Raw genomic sequence first — 15302 nt, forward strand, 5'->3', positions numbered from 1 at the left:
ACTGTAGAATGACAATGGGGTTACTTAGGGTGATTGTAGGGTGATTGGTTACATAGAGTAATGGTAGGGTAAGAATGGTTATATACTGTATGGTAGTAGGATGACAATGTGGAAACTTAGGGTGATGGTATGGTGATTGGTTGCATAGAGTTATGGTAGGGTAAGAATGGTTACATACTGTATGGTAGTAGAATGATTGGTTACAGAAGGTGGTAGTAGGATGACAATGGGGTTACTTAGGGTGATTGTAGGGTGATTGGTTACATAGAGTAATGGTAGGGTAAGAATGGTTATATACTGTATGGTAGTAGGATGACAATGGGGTTACTTAGGGTGATTGTAGGGTGATTGGTTATATAGAGTAATGGTAGGGTAAGAATGGTTACATACTGTATGGTAGCAGAATGACAATGGGGTTACTTAGGGTGATTGGTTACATAGAGTTATGGTAGGGTAAAAATTGTTACATACTGTATGTTAGTAGGATGACTGGTTACAACAGGTGGTAGTAGGATGACAATGGGATTACTTAGGACGATGGTAGCCTGATTGGTTACCTAGAGTTATGGTAGGGTAAGAATGGTTACAAACTGTATGTTAGTAGGATGACAGTGGTTACATAATGTGGTAGTACTGTTGAATGACAATGGGGTTACTTAGGGTGATTGTAGCGTGATTGGTTACATAGAGTTATGGTAAGGTAAGAATGGTTACATTCTGTATGGTAGTAGGGTGACAGTGGTTACATAAGCTGGTAGTAGGATGACAATGGGGTTACTTAGGGTGATGGTAGGCTGATTGGTTACATAGAGTTATGGTAGGATACGAATGGGTACATACTGTATGTTAGTAGGATGACAGTGGTAACATAAGGTGGTAGTACTGTAGAATGACAATGGGGTTACTTTTGGTGATTGTAGGGTGATTGGTTACATAGAGTAATGGTAGGGTAAGAATGGTTATATACTGTATGGTAGTAGGATGACAATGGGGTTACTTAGGGTGATGGTAGGGTGATTGGTTGCATAGTTATGGTAGGGTAAGAATGGTTACATACTGTATGGTAGTAGAATGACTGGTTACAGTAGGTGGTAGTAGGATGACAATGGGGTTACTTAGGGTGATTGTAGGGTGATTGGTTATATAGAGTAATGGTAGGGTAAGAATGGTTATATACTGTATGGTAGTAGGATGACAATGGGGTTACTTAGGGTGATTGTAGGGTGATTCGTTACATAGAGTAATGGTAGGGTAAGAATGATTACATACTGTATGGTAGTAGGATGACAATGGGGTATTTAGTGTGATTGTAGGGTGATTGGTTACATAGAGTTATGGTAGGGTAAAAATTGTTACATACTGTATGTTAGTAGGATGACTGGTTACAATAGGTGGTAGTAGGATGACAATGGGATTACTTAGGACAATGGTAGGCTGATTGGTTACATAGAGTTATGGTAGGAAAAGAATGGTTACATACTGTATGTTAGTAGGATGACAGTGGTTACATAATGTGGAAGTACTGTAGAATGACAATGGGGTTACTTAGGGTGATTGTAGGGTGATTGGGTACATAGAGTTATGGTAGGGTAAGAATGGTTACATACTGTATGGTAGTAGGATGACAGTGGTTATATAAGGTGGTAGTAGGATGACAATTGGGTTACTTAGGATGATGGAAGGGTCATTGATTACATAGAGTTATGGTAGGGTAAGAATGGTTACATATTGTATGGTAGTAGGATGACAGTGGTTACATAAGGTGGTAGTAGGATGACAATGGGCTCACTTAGGGAGGTTGTAGGGTGATTGGTTACATAGAGTTATGGTAGGGTAAGAATGATTACATACTGTATGGTAGTAGGATTACTGGTTACATAAGGTGGTAGTAGGATGACAATGGGTTTACTTAGGGCGATGGTAGGCTGATTGGTTACATAGAGTTATGGTAGGGTAAGAATGGTTACATACAGTATGTTAGTAGGATGACAGTGGTTACATAAGGTGGTAGTATTGTAGAATGACAATGGGGTTACTTAGGGTGGTTGTAGGGTGATTGGTTACATAGCGTAATGGTAGGGTAAGAATGGTTACATACTGTTTGGTAGTAGGATGACTGGTTACATAAAGTGGTAGTCTGATGACAATGGGGTTAATTAGGGTAATTGTAGGGTGATTGGGTACATAGAGTTATGGTAGGGTAAGAATGGTTACATACTGTATGTTAGTAGGATGACTGGTTACATAAGGTGGTAGTAGGATGACAATGGGGTTACTTAGGGCGATGGTAGGCTGACTGGTTACATAGAGTTATGGTAGGGTAAGAATGGTTACATACTGTATGTTAGTAGGATGAGAGTGGTTACATAAGGTGGTACTAGTGTAGAATGACAATGGGGTTACTTATGGTGATTGGTTACATAGAGTTATGGTAAGGTAAGAATGGTTACATACTGTATGCTAGTAGGATGACAGTGGTTACATAAGGTGGTAGTAGGATGACAATGGGGTTACTTAGGGCGATTATAGGCTGATTGATTACATAGAGTTATAGTAGGGTAAGAATGGTTACATACTGTATGTTAGTAGGATGACAGTGGTTATATAAGGTGGTAGTACTGTAGAATGTCAATGGGGTTACTTAGGGTGATTGGTTACACAGAGTAATGGTAGGGTAAGAATGGTTATATACTGTACGGTAGTAGGTCGACAATGGGGTTACTTAGCGTGATTGTAGGGTGATTGGTTACATAGAGTAATGGTACGGTAAGAATGGTTACATACTGTATGGTAGTAGAATGACAATGGGGAAACTTAGGGTGATGGTAGGGTGATTGGTTGCATAGAGTTATGGTAGGGTGAGAATGGTTACATACTGTATGGTAGTAGGATGACAATGGGGTTACTTAGGGTGATTGTAGGGTGATTGGTTACATAGAGTAATGGTAGGGTAAGAGTGGTTATATACTGTATGGTAGTAGGATGACAATGGGGTTACTTAGCGTGATTGTAGGGTGATTGGTTACATAGAGTAATGGCAGGGTAAGAATGGTTACATACTGTATGGTGGTAGAATGACAATGGGGTTACTTAGGGTGATTGTAGGGTGATTGGTTACATAGAGTTATGGTAGGGTAAGAATTGTTACATACTGTATGTTAGTAGGATGACTGGTTACAATAGGTGGTAGTAGTAGGATAACAATGGGATTACTTAGGACGATGGTAGGCTGATTGGTTACATAGAGTTATGGTAGGGTAAGAATGGTTACATACTGTATGTTAGTAGGATGACAGTGGTTACATAATGTGGTAGTACTGTAGAATGACAATGGGGTTACTTAGGGTGATTGTAGGGTGTTTGGTTACATAGAGTTATGGTAGGGTAAGAATGGTTACATACTGTATGGTAGTAGGATGACAGTGGTTACATAAGGTGGTAGCAGGATGACAATTGGGTTACTTAGGGTGATTGTATGGTGAGTGGTTACATAGAGTTATGGTAGGGTAAGAATGGTTACATACTGTATGGTAGTAGGATGACAGTGGTTACATAAGGTGGTAGCAGGATGACAATTGGGTTACTTAGGGTGATTGTATGGTGATTGGTTACATAGAGTTATGGTAGGGTAAGAATGGTTACTTACTGTATGTTAGTAGGATGACAGTGGTTACATAAGGTGGTGGTAGGATGACAATGGGGTTACTTAGGATGATTGTAGGGTGATTGGCTACATAGAGTTATGGTAGGGTAAGAATGGTTACCTACTGTATGTTAGTAGGATGACAGTGGTTACATAAGGTGGTACTAGTGTAGAATGACAATGGGGTTACTTATGGTGATTGGTTACATAGAGTTATGGTAAGGTAAGAATGGTTACATACTGTATGCTAGTAGGATGACAGTGGTTACATAAGGTGGTAGTAGGATGACAATGGGGTTACTTAGGGCGATTATAGGCTGATTGATTACATAGAGTTATAGTAGGGTAAGAATGGTTACATACTGTATGTTAGTAGGATGACAGTGGTTATATAAGGTGGTAGTACTGTAGAATGTCAATGGGGTTACTTAGGGTGATTGGTTACACAGAGTAATGGTAGGGTAAGAATGGTTATATACTGTATGGTAGTAGGATGACAATGGGGTTACTTAGCGTGATGGTAGGGTGATTGGTTACATAGAGTAATGGTACGGTAAGAATGGTTACATACTGTATGGTAGTAGAATGACAATGGGGAAACTTAGGGTGATGGTAGGGTGATTGGTTGCATAGAGTTATGGTAGGGTGGGAATGGTTACATACTGTATGGTAGTAGGATGACAATGGGGTTACTTAGGGTGATTGTAGGGTGATTGGTTACATAGAGTAATGGTAGGGTAAGAATGGTTATATACTGTATGGTAGTAGGATGACAATGGGGTTACTTAGGGTGATTGTAAGGTGATTGGTTACATAGAGTAATGGCAGGGTAAGAATGGTTACATACTGTATGGTGGTAGAATGACAATGGGGTTACTTAGGGTGATTGTAGGGTGATTGGTTACATAGAGTTATGGTAGGGTAAGAATTGTTACATACTGTATTTTAGTAGGATGACTTGTTACAATAGGTGGTCGTAGTAGGATGACAATGGGATTACTTAGGACGATGGTAGGCTGATTGGTTACATAGAGTTATGGTAGGGTAAGAATGGTTACATACTGTATGTTAGTAGGATGACAGTGGTTACATAATGTGGTAGTACTGTAGAATGACAATGGGGTTACTTAGGGTGATTGTAGGGTGTTTGGTTACATAGAGTTATGGTAGGGTAAGAATGGTTACATACTGTATGGTAGTAGGATGACAGTGGTTACATAAGGTGGTAGCAGTATGACAATTGGGTTACTTAAGGTGATTGTATGGTGATTGGTTACATAGAGTTATGGTAGGATAAGAATGGTTACATACTGTATGGTAGTAGGATGACAGTGGTTACATAAGGTGGTAGCAGGATGACAATTGGGTTACTTAGGGTGATTGTATGGTGATTGGTTACATAGAGTTATGGTAGGGTAAGAATGGTTACTTTCTGTATGTTAGTAGGATGACAGTGGTTACATAAGGTGGTAGTAGTGTAGAATGACAATGGGGTTACTTAGGGTGATTGGATACATAGAGTTATGGTAAGGTAAGAATGGTTACATACTATATGGTAGTAGGATGACAGTGGTTACAGTATGTGGTAGCAGGATGACAATGGGGTTACTTAGGGCGATTGTATGGTGATTGGTTACATAGAGTTATGGTAGGGTAAGAATGGTTACATACTGTATGGTAGTAGGATGACTGGTTACATAAAGTGGTAGTATGATGACAATGGGGTTAATTAGGGTAATTGTAGGGTGATTGGGTACATAGAGTTATGGTAGGGTAAGAATGGTTACATACAGTATGTTAGTAGGATGACTGGTTACATAATGTGGTAGTAGGATGACAATGGGGTTACTTAGGGCGATGGTAGGCTGACTGGTTATATAGAGTTATGGTAGGGTAAGAATGGTTACATACTGTATGGTAGTAGGATGACTGTGGTTATATAAGGTGGTAGTAGGATGACAATGGGGTTACTTAGGGTGATGGTAGGGTGATTGGTTGCATAGAGTTATGGTAGGGTAAGAATGGTTAAATACTGTATGGTAGTATGATGACTGTGGTTACATAAGGTGGTAGTAGGATGACAATGGGGTTACTTAGGGTGATTGTAGGGTGATTGGTTACATAGAGCTCTGGTAGGGTAAGAATGGTTACCTACTGTATGTTAGTAGAATGACAGTGGTTACATAAGGTGGTTGTAGTGTAGAATAACAATGGGGTTACTTAGGGTGATTGGTTACATAGAGTTATGGTAAGGTAAGAATGGTTACATACTGTATGGTAGTAGGATGACAGTGGTTACATAAGGTGGTAGTAGGATGACAATGGGGTGACTTAGGGCGATTATAGGCTGATTGATTACATAGAGTTATAGTAGGGTAAGACTGTTTACATACTATATGTTAGTAGGATGACAGTGGTTACATAAGGTGGTAGTACTGTAGAATGACAATGGGGTTACTTAGGGTGATTGTAGGGTGATTGGTTACACAGAGTAATGGTAGGGTAAGAATGGTTACATAATATATGGTAGTAGAATGACAAAGGGGTTACTTAGGGTGATGGTAGGGTGATTGGTTGCATAGAGTTATGGTAGGGTAAGAATGGTTACATATTGTATGGTAGTAGAATGACTGGTTACAGTAGGTGGTAGTAGGATGTCAATGGGGTTACTTAGGGTGATTGTAGGGTGAATGGTTACATAGAGTTAGGTAGGGTAAGAATGGTTACATACTGTATGGTAGTAGGATGACAGTGGTTACAGTATGCGGTAGCAGGATGACAATGGGGTTACTTAGGGCGATTGTATGGTGATTGGTTACATAGAGTTATGGTAGTGTAAGAATGGTTACATACTGTATGGTAGTAGGATGACAGTGGTTATAGTAGGTGGTAGTAGGATGACAATGGGGTTACTTAGGGCGATTGTATGGTGATTGGTTACATAGAGTTATGGTAGGGTAAGAATGGTTATATACTGTATGGTAGTAGGATGACAATGGGGTTACTTAGGGTGATTGTAGGGTGATTGGTTACATAGAGTAATGGTAGGATAAGAATGGTTACATACTGTATGGTAGTAGAATGACAATGGGGTTAATTAGGGTGATTGTAGGGTGATTGGTTACATAGAGTAATGGTAGGATAAGAACTGTTACATAATGTATGGTAGCAGAATGGCAATGGGGTTACTTAGTGTGATTGGTTACATAGAGTTATGGTAGGGTAAAAATTGTTACATACTGTATGTTAGTAGGATGACTGGTTATAATAGGTGGTAGTAGGATGACAATGGGATTACTTAGGACGATGGTAGACTGGTTACATAGAGTTATGGTAGGGTAAGAATGGTTACATACTGTATGTTAGTAGGATGACAGTGGTTACATAATGTGGTAGTACTGTAGAATGACAATGGGCTTACTTAGGGTGATTGTAGGGTGATTGATTACATAGAGTTATGGTAGGGTAAGAATGGTTACATACTGTATGGTAGTAAGATGACAGTCGTTACATATGGTGGTAGCAGGATGACAATTGGGTTACTTAGGGTTATTGTATGGTGATTGGTTACATAGAGTTATGGTAGGGTAAGAATGGTTACATACTGTATGTTAGAAGGATGACAGTGGTTACATAAGGTGGTAGTACTGTAGAATTACAATGGGGTTATTTAGTGTGATTGTAGGTTGATTGGTTACATAGAATTATGGTAGGGTAAGAATGGTTACATACTGTAATGTAGTAGGATGATAGTGGTTACAGTAGGTGGTAGTAGGATGACAATGGGGTCACTTAGGATAATGGTAGGGTGTTTGGTTACATAGAGTTATGGTAGGGTAAGAATGGTTACATACTGTATGTTAGTAGGATGACAGTGGTTACATAAGGTGGTAGTAGGATGACAATGGGGTTAGTTAGGGCGATTGTAGGGTGATTGGTTACATAAAGTTATGGTAGGGTAAGAATGGTTACATACTGTATGGTAGTAGGATGACAGTGGTTACAGTATGCGGTAGCAGGATGACAATGGGGTTACTTAGGGCGATTGGAGGGTGATTGGTTACATAGAGTTAGGTAGGGTAAGAATGGTTACATACTGTATGGTAGTAGGATGACAGTGGTTACATAAGGTGGTAGTAGGATGACAATGGGGTTACTTAGGGCGATTGTAGGGTGATTGGTTACATAGAGTTATGGTAGGGTTAGAATGGTTATATACTGTATGGTAGTAGGATGACAGTGGTTACAGTATGCGGTAGCAGGTTGACAATGGGGTTACTTAGGGCGATTGTAGGGTGATTGGTTACATAGAGTTAGGTAGGGTAAGAATGGTTACATACTGTATGGTAGTAGGATGACAGTGGTTACATAAGGTGGTAGTAGGATGACAATGGGGTTACTTAGGGCGATTGTAGGGTGATTGGTTACATAGAGTTATAGTAGGGTAAGAATGGTTATATACTGTATGGTAGTAGGATGACAGTGGTTACATAAGGTGGTAGTAGCATGACAGTGGGGTTACTTAGGGTGATTGTAGGGTGATTGGTTACATAGAGATGTTAAGGTAAGAATTGTTACATACTGTATAGTAGTAGGATGACTGGTTACTTAAGGTGGTAGCAGGATGTCTATAATAATAAAGGCTGCTGTTACGGAGATTATGGGAATTGTAGGGTGATTGTGCATTGGCAGGGTAACAATAGGATTACATAGGGAGATGACAGCGTGACAATGGGGTTACATTGGGTGATGGTAGAGTGATTGCTTACATAGAGTTCTGGTAAGGTGACAGTGGCTACATAGGGTGATGGTAAGGTGATTGCTTACATAGAGTTCTTGTAAGGTGACAGTGGCTACATAGGGTGATGGTAAGGTAATTGCTTACATAGATTTCTGGTAAGGTGACAGTGGCTACATAGGGTGATGGTAAGGTGATTGCTTACATAGAGTTCCGGTATGGTGACAGTGGTTACCTAGGGTGATGGTAAGGTGATTGCTTACATAGAGTTCTGGTAAGGTGACAGTGGTTACCTAGGGTGATGGTAAGGTGATTGCTTACATAGAGTTCTGGTAAGGTGGCAGTGGTTACCTAGGGTGATGGTAAGGTGATTGCTTACATAGAGTTCTGGTAAGGTGACAGTGGTTACCTAGGGTGATGGTAAGGTGATTGCTTACATAGAGTTCTGGTAAGGTGACAGTGGTTACCTAGGGTGATGTAAGGTGATTGCTTACATAGAGTTCTGGTAAGGTGACAGTGGCTACATAGGGTGATGGTAAGGTGATTGCTTACAGAGAGTTCTGGTAAGGTGACAGTGGTTACATAGGGTGATGGTAAGGTGATTGCTTACATAGAGCTCTGGTAAGGTGACAGTGGTTACATAGGGTGATGGTAAGGTGATTGCTTACATAGAGCTCTGGTAAGGTGACAGTGGTTACCTAGGGTGATGGTAAGGTGATTGCTTACATAGAGTTCTGGTAAGGTGACAGTGGATACATAGGGTGATGGTAAGGTGATTGCTTACAGAGAGTTCTGGTAAGGTGACAGTGGCTACATAGGGTGATGGTAAGGTGATTGCTTACATAGAGCTCTGGTAAGGTGACAGTGGTTACAGAGGGTGATGGTAAGGTGATTGCTTACTTAGAGCTCTGGTAAGGTGACAGTGGTTACCTAGGGTGATGGTAAGGTGATTGCTTACATAGAGTTCTGGTAAGGTGACAGTGGATACATAGGGTGATGGTAAGGTGATTGCTTACAGAGAGTTCTGGTAAGGTGACAGTGGCTACATAGGGTGATGGTAAGGTGATTGCTTACTTAGAGCTCTGGTAAGGTGACAGTGGTTACCTAGGGTGATGGTAAGGTGATTGCTTACATAGAGTTCTGGTAAGGTGACAGTGGCTACATAGGGTGATGGTAAGGTGATTGCTTACAGAGAGTTCTGGTAAGGTGACAGTGGCTACATAGGGTGATGGTAAGGTGATTGCTTACATAGAGCTCTGGTAAGGTGACATTGGCTACATAGGGTGATGGATGGGTGACAATGGGGTAACATTAGGTGTTTTAGGGGGACAGTGATTACATCGGGTAATGGTACAGTGACAGTGGTTACATACTATAGGGGTATTCTAAGGGTCAGTGGTTACAAAGGGTGATGCTAGCGTAATAGAAGGGCAACATAGGGTGTTTATAAGGTGATTACTTACATAGAGTTCTGATGGGTGGGTGTAAATGGGGTGTTACAGGGGTAATAGATAGGGGAACATGGCATTATAGGGGGCAATAGAGGTACATGGTGTTACAGGGAGTTAGAGGAACATGATAATATAGGGGCTGATAGAGGAACATGGTATTAAGGGTAGATTGAGGAACATGGTATTGCAGGGGGTGATAGAGGAACAGGATATTACAGGGGCTGATAGAGGAACATGGTATTACAGGGGGAGATAGAGAAACATGGTAATATAGGGGCTGATAGAGGAACATGGTATTACAGGGGGAGATAGAGGAACATGATAATAAAGGGGCTGATAGAGGAACATGGTATTACAGGGGGAGATAGAGGAACATGGAATTACAGGGGCTGATAGAGGAACATGGTATTACAGGGGGAGATAGAGTAACATGGAATTACAGGGGACGATAGAGGAACATGGTATAACGGGGTGATAGAGGAACTTGGTGTTACAGGGAGTGATAGAGGAATATGGTATCACGGGGGAGATAGAGTAACATGGAATTACAGGGGATGATAGAGGAATGGTATTACAGGGGGCTATAGAGGAACATGGTATTACAGGGGATGATAGAGGAATTGTATTACAGGGGGCTATAGAGGAACATGGTATTACAGGGGCGATAGAGGAAATGGTATTACAGGGGCCTATAGAGGAAATTGATATTACAGGGTAAAATAGAGGAAGGTGGTATAGCCGGGTGATAGAGGAATATGGTATTACAGGGGTGATAGAGGAATGGTGTTATAGGAGGCGATAGACGAACATGGTGTTACATGGGTTATAAGAGGAATATGATATTACAGGGGCAGATAGAGAAACATGGTATTACAGGTGGTGATAGAGGAACATGGAATTACAGGGGGCGATAGAGGTACTGTACATGGTATTACAGGGGGTGATAGAAGAATTTGGTACTACAGGGGACAATAGAGGAACATGGTATTACAGGTGGCGATAGAGAAACATGGTATTACACGGGGTGGCGGAGGAACATGGTTTTACAGGGGCAACTGAGGAACATGGTATTACAGGGGAAAACAGAGGAACATTGTATTACAGGGGTAAATAGAGGAACATGGAATTACAGGGGGCGATAGACAAACAGTATTACAGGGGGCGATAGAGGAACATGGAATTACAGGGGATGATAGAGGAACATGGTATTACAGTGGGTGATAGAGGAACATGGAATTACAGGGGATGATAGAGGAACATGGAATTACAGGGAGCGATAGAGGAACATGGAATTACAGGGGGTGATAGAGGAACATGGAACTTCAGGGGGTGATAAAGGAACATGGAATTACAGGGGGAAATCGAGGGACATGGAATTACAGGGGGTGATAGAGGAACATGGAATTACAGGGGATGATAGAGGAACATGGAATTACAGGGGATGATAGAGGAACATGGAATTACAGGGGATGATAGAGGAACATGGAATTACAGGGGGTGATAGAGGAACATGGAATTACAGGGGATGATAGAGGAACATGGAATTACAGGGGATGATAGAGGAACATGGAATTCTAGGGAGCGATAGAGGAAGATGGAATTACAGGGGGTGATAGAGGAACATGGAACTACAGGGGGCGATAAAGGAACATGGAATTACAGGGGGAAATCGAGGGACATGGAATTACAGGGGGTGATAGAGGAACATGGAATTACAGGTGGCGATAGAGGAACATGGTGTTACAGGGGAAAATAGAAGAACATTTTATCATAGGGGGAAATAGAGGAACATGGAATTACAGGGGCTGTAGAGAAACAGTATTACAGGGTTCGATAGAGCAACATGGAATTACAGGGGGCGATAGAGGAACATGGTACAACTGGGTGATAGAGGAACATGAAATTACAGGAGGCGATAGATGAACATGATAATACAGGGGGTGATAGAGGAACATGGTATTACGGGGTGATAGAGGAACATGGAATTACAGGCGGCGATAGAGGAACATGGTATCACAGGCGAAAATAGAAGAACATGTTATAGGAGGAAATAGGGGAACATGGTATTATAGGGGGTGATAGAGAAACATGGTTTATCAAGGGGTAATAGAGCAACATACAGTGAGCAATATAGGCTCATGGATATACAGGAGACGATAGAGGAACATGGAACTACAGGGGGTGATAGAGGAATGTGGTATTACAGGGGGCTATAGAGGAACATGGTATTACAGGGGATGATAGAGGAATTGTATTACAGGGGGCTATAGAGGGACATGGTATTACAGGGGCGATAGAGGAAATGGTATTACAGGGGGCTATAGAGGAAATTGATATTACAGGGTAAAATAGAGGAAGGTAGTATATCGGGGTGATAGAGGAACATGGTATTACAGGGGTGATAGAGGAATGGTGTTATAGGAGGCGATAGACGAACATGGTGTTACATGGGTTAGAAGAGAAATTATATTACAGGGGCAGATAGAGAAACATGGTATTACAGGTGGTGATAGAGGAACATGGAATTACAGGGGGTGATAGAGGTACTGTACATGGTATTACAGGGGGTGATAGAAGAATATGGTACTACAGGGGACAAGAGAGGAACATGGTATTACAGGTGGCGATAGAGAAACATGGTATTACACGGGGTGGCGGAAGAACATGGTTTTACAGGGTCAACTGAGGAACATGGTATTACAGGGGAAAACAGAGGAACATTGTATTACATGGGTAAATAGAGGAATATGGAATTACAGGGGGCGATAGACAAACAGTATTAGAGGGGGCGATAGAGGAACATGGAATTACAGGGGGTGATAGAGGAACATGGTATTACAGGGGATGATAGAGGAACATGGAATTACAGGGGATGATAGAGGAACATGGAATTACAGGGGGTGATAGAGGAACATGGAATTACAGGGGGTGATAGAGGAACATGGAATTACAGGGAGCGATAGAGGAACATGGAATTACAGGGGGTGATAGAGGAACATGGAACTACAGGGGGCGATAAAGGAACATGGAATTACAGGGGGAAATCGAGGGACATGGAATTACAGGGGGTGATAGAGGAACATGGAATTACAGGAGGCGATAGATGAACATGATAATACAGGGGGTGATAGAGGAACATGGTATTACGGGGTGATAGAGGAACATGGATTACAGGCGGCGATAGAGGAACATGGTGTTACAGGGGAAAATAGAAGAACATGTTATCATAGGGGAAAATAGAGGAACATGGAAATACAGGGGCTGTAGTGAAACAGTATTACAGGGTTCGATAGAGCAACATGGAATTACAGGGGGCGATAGAGGATCATGGTACAACTGGGTGATAGAGGAACATGAAATTACAGGAGGCGATAGATGAACATGATAATACAGGGGGTGATAGAGGAACATGGTATTACGGGGTGATAGAGGAACATGGAATTACAGGCGGCGATAGAGGAACATGGTATCACAGGCGAAAATAGAAGAACATGTTATAGGAGGAAATAGGGGAACATGGTATTACAGGGGGTGATAGAGAAACATGGTTTATCAAGGGGTGATAGAGCAACATACAGTGAGCAATAGAGGCTCATGGATATACAGGAGACGATAGAGGAACATGGAACTACAGGGAGTGATAGAGGAACGTGGTATTACAGGGGGTGATTGAGGAACATGGAATTACAGGAGGTGATAGAGGAAAATGGTATTACAGGGGGTAAACGAGGAATATGGTACTATGGGGTACAGGGGACAATAGAGGAATCTGGTACTACAGGGGACATTAGAGGAACATGGTAATACAGGGGGCGATAGAGGAACATGGTTTTACAGAGGCAATTGAGGAACATGGAATTACAGAGGAACAGAGTATTACAGGGGGAAATAGAGGAACATGAAATTACAGGGGGCGATAGACAAACAGTATTACAGGGGGCGCTAGAGGAAAATGAACTACAGGGGGCAATTGAGGAACATGGAATTACAGGGGAAAACAGAGGAACATGGTATTACAGGGTGTGATAGAGGAACATGATATTACAGGGGGTAATAGAGGAATATGGAATCATAGGGGTGATAGGGGAACATGGTATTACGGGGTGATAGAGGAACATGGAATTACAGGAGGTGATAGAGGAACATGGAATTACAGGAGACGATAGAGGAACATGGAATTACAGGAGACGATAGAAGGAACATGGAATTACAGGGGGAAATAGAGGGACGGAATTACAGGGGCTGATAGAGGAACATGGAATTACAGGGGGTCGATAGAGGAATATGGAATTACAGGGGGCGATAGAGGAACATGGAATTACAGGGGGCAATAGAGGAACATGGAATTACAGGAGGCGATAGAGGAACATGGTATTACAGGGGAAAATAGAATAACATGTTATAGGGGGAAATAGAGGAACATGGAATTACAGGGGGCTATAGAGAAACAGTATTACAGGGGGCGATAGATCAACATGGAATTACAGGGGGCAATAGAGGAACATGGAATTACAGGGGGTGGTAGGTATAACGGGGTGATAGAGGAACATGGAATTACAGGGGGCGATAAAGGAACATGGTACAACTAGATGATGGAGGAACATGGAATTACAGGAGGCGATAAAGGAACATGGTATTACATGAGGCAATAGAGGAACATGCTATTGCAGGTGGCGATAGATGAACATGGGTGTGATAGAAGAATATGGAAATACAGGGAGCGATAGAGGAACATGTTTTATTAGGGGGTGATAGAGGAACATACAGGAGGCGATAGAGGAACATGGTGTTACAGGGGCTGATAGAAGAACATATTACAGGGGCTGATAGAGCAACATGATATTACAGGGGGTGATAGAGGACCATGATATTACAGGGGGTGATAGAGGAACATGGTGTTACAGGGGCTGATAGAGGAACATGATATTACAGGGGGTGATAGAGGAACATGATATTACAGGGGCTGATAGAGGAATATGCTATTACAGGGGCTGATAGAGCAACATGATATTACATGGGGTGATAGAGGAACATGGTGTTACAGGGGCTGATAGAGGAACATGATATTACAGGGGGTGATAAAGGAACATGATATTACAGGGGGTGATAGAGGAACATGATATTACAGGGGGTGATAGAGGAACATGATATTACAGGGGGTGATAGAGAAACATACATTTAGGGAAAAGCAGGGAGTGATAGATGATCATAAAGTAAATTCATGGAGAAGCAATGGGCAATGGAAACATAGGTTTAGGGAGAACAGGGGTATAGGGCATAAGAGGAATCAGAGGCAGTATGAGGTACAAATAGATGAAACAGTGGTGATGAAAGGAGAGCGGAGGAATAAAGCAGATGATGGAGTCATCGGGAGCTGAGGAGGAGTGACACCGAATAATGAGGAGACACAATGGGAGATGTGAGGAATGGCAGGGATGGACAGGGGCATGGGAGAGTGACAGATGTGATG

At 41.9% G+C, this 15302-nt stretch overlaps 1 protein-coding gene across 1 annotated transcript in view; it reads right to left on the reverse strand.

The window, feature by feature from the left end:
* The window catches only part of GPR162 (G protein-coupled receptor 162), an 87956-nt gene that overhangs the window by 72214 nt on the left and 440 nt on the right, over nucleotides 1-15302 (reverse strand). The window lies entirely within an intron of this gene.

This window comes from Taudactylus pleione, unplaced genomic scaffold, assembly GCF_031769625.1.
Source record: "Taudactylus pleione unplaced genomic scaffold, aTauple2 ptg000685l, whole genome shotgun sequence".
Taxonomy (NCBI): Eukaryota; Metazoa; Chordata; class Amphibia; order Anura; family Myobatrachidae; genus Taudactylus; species Taudactylus pleione.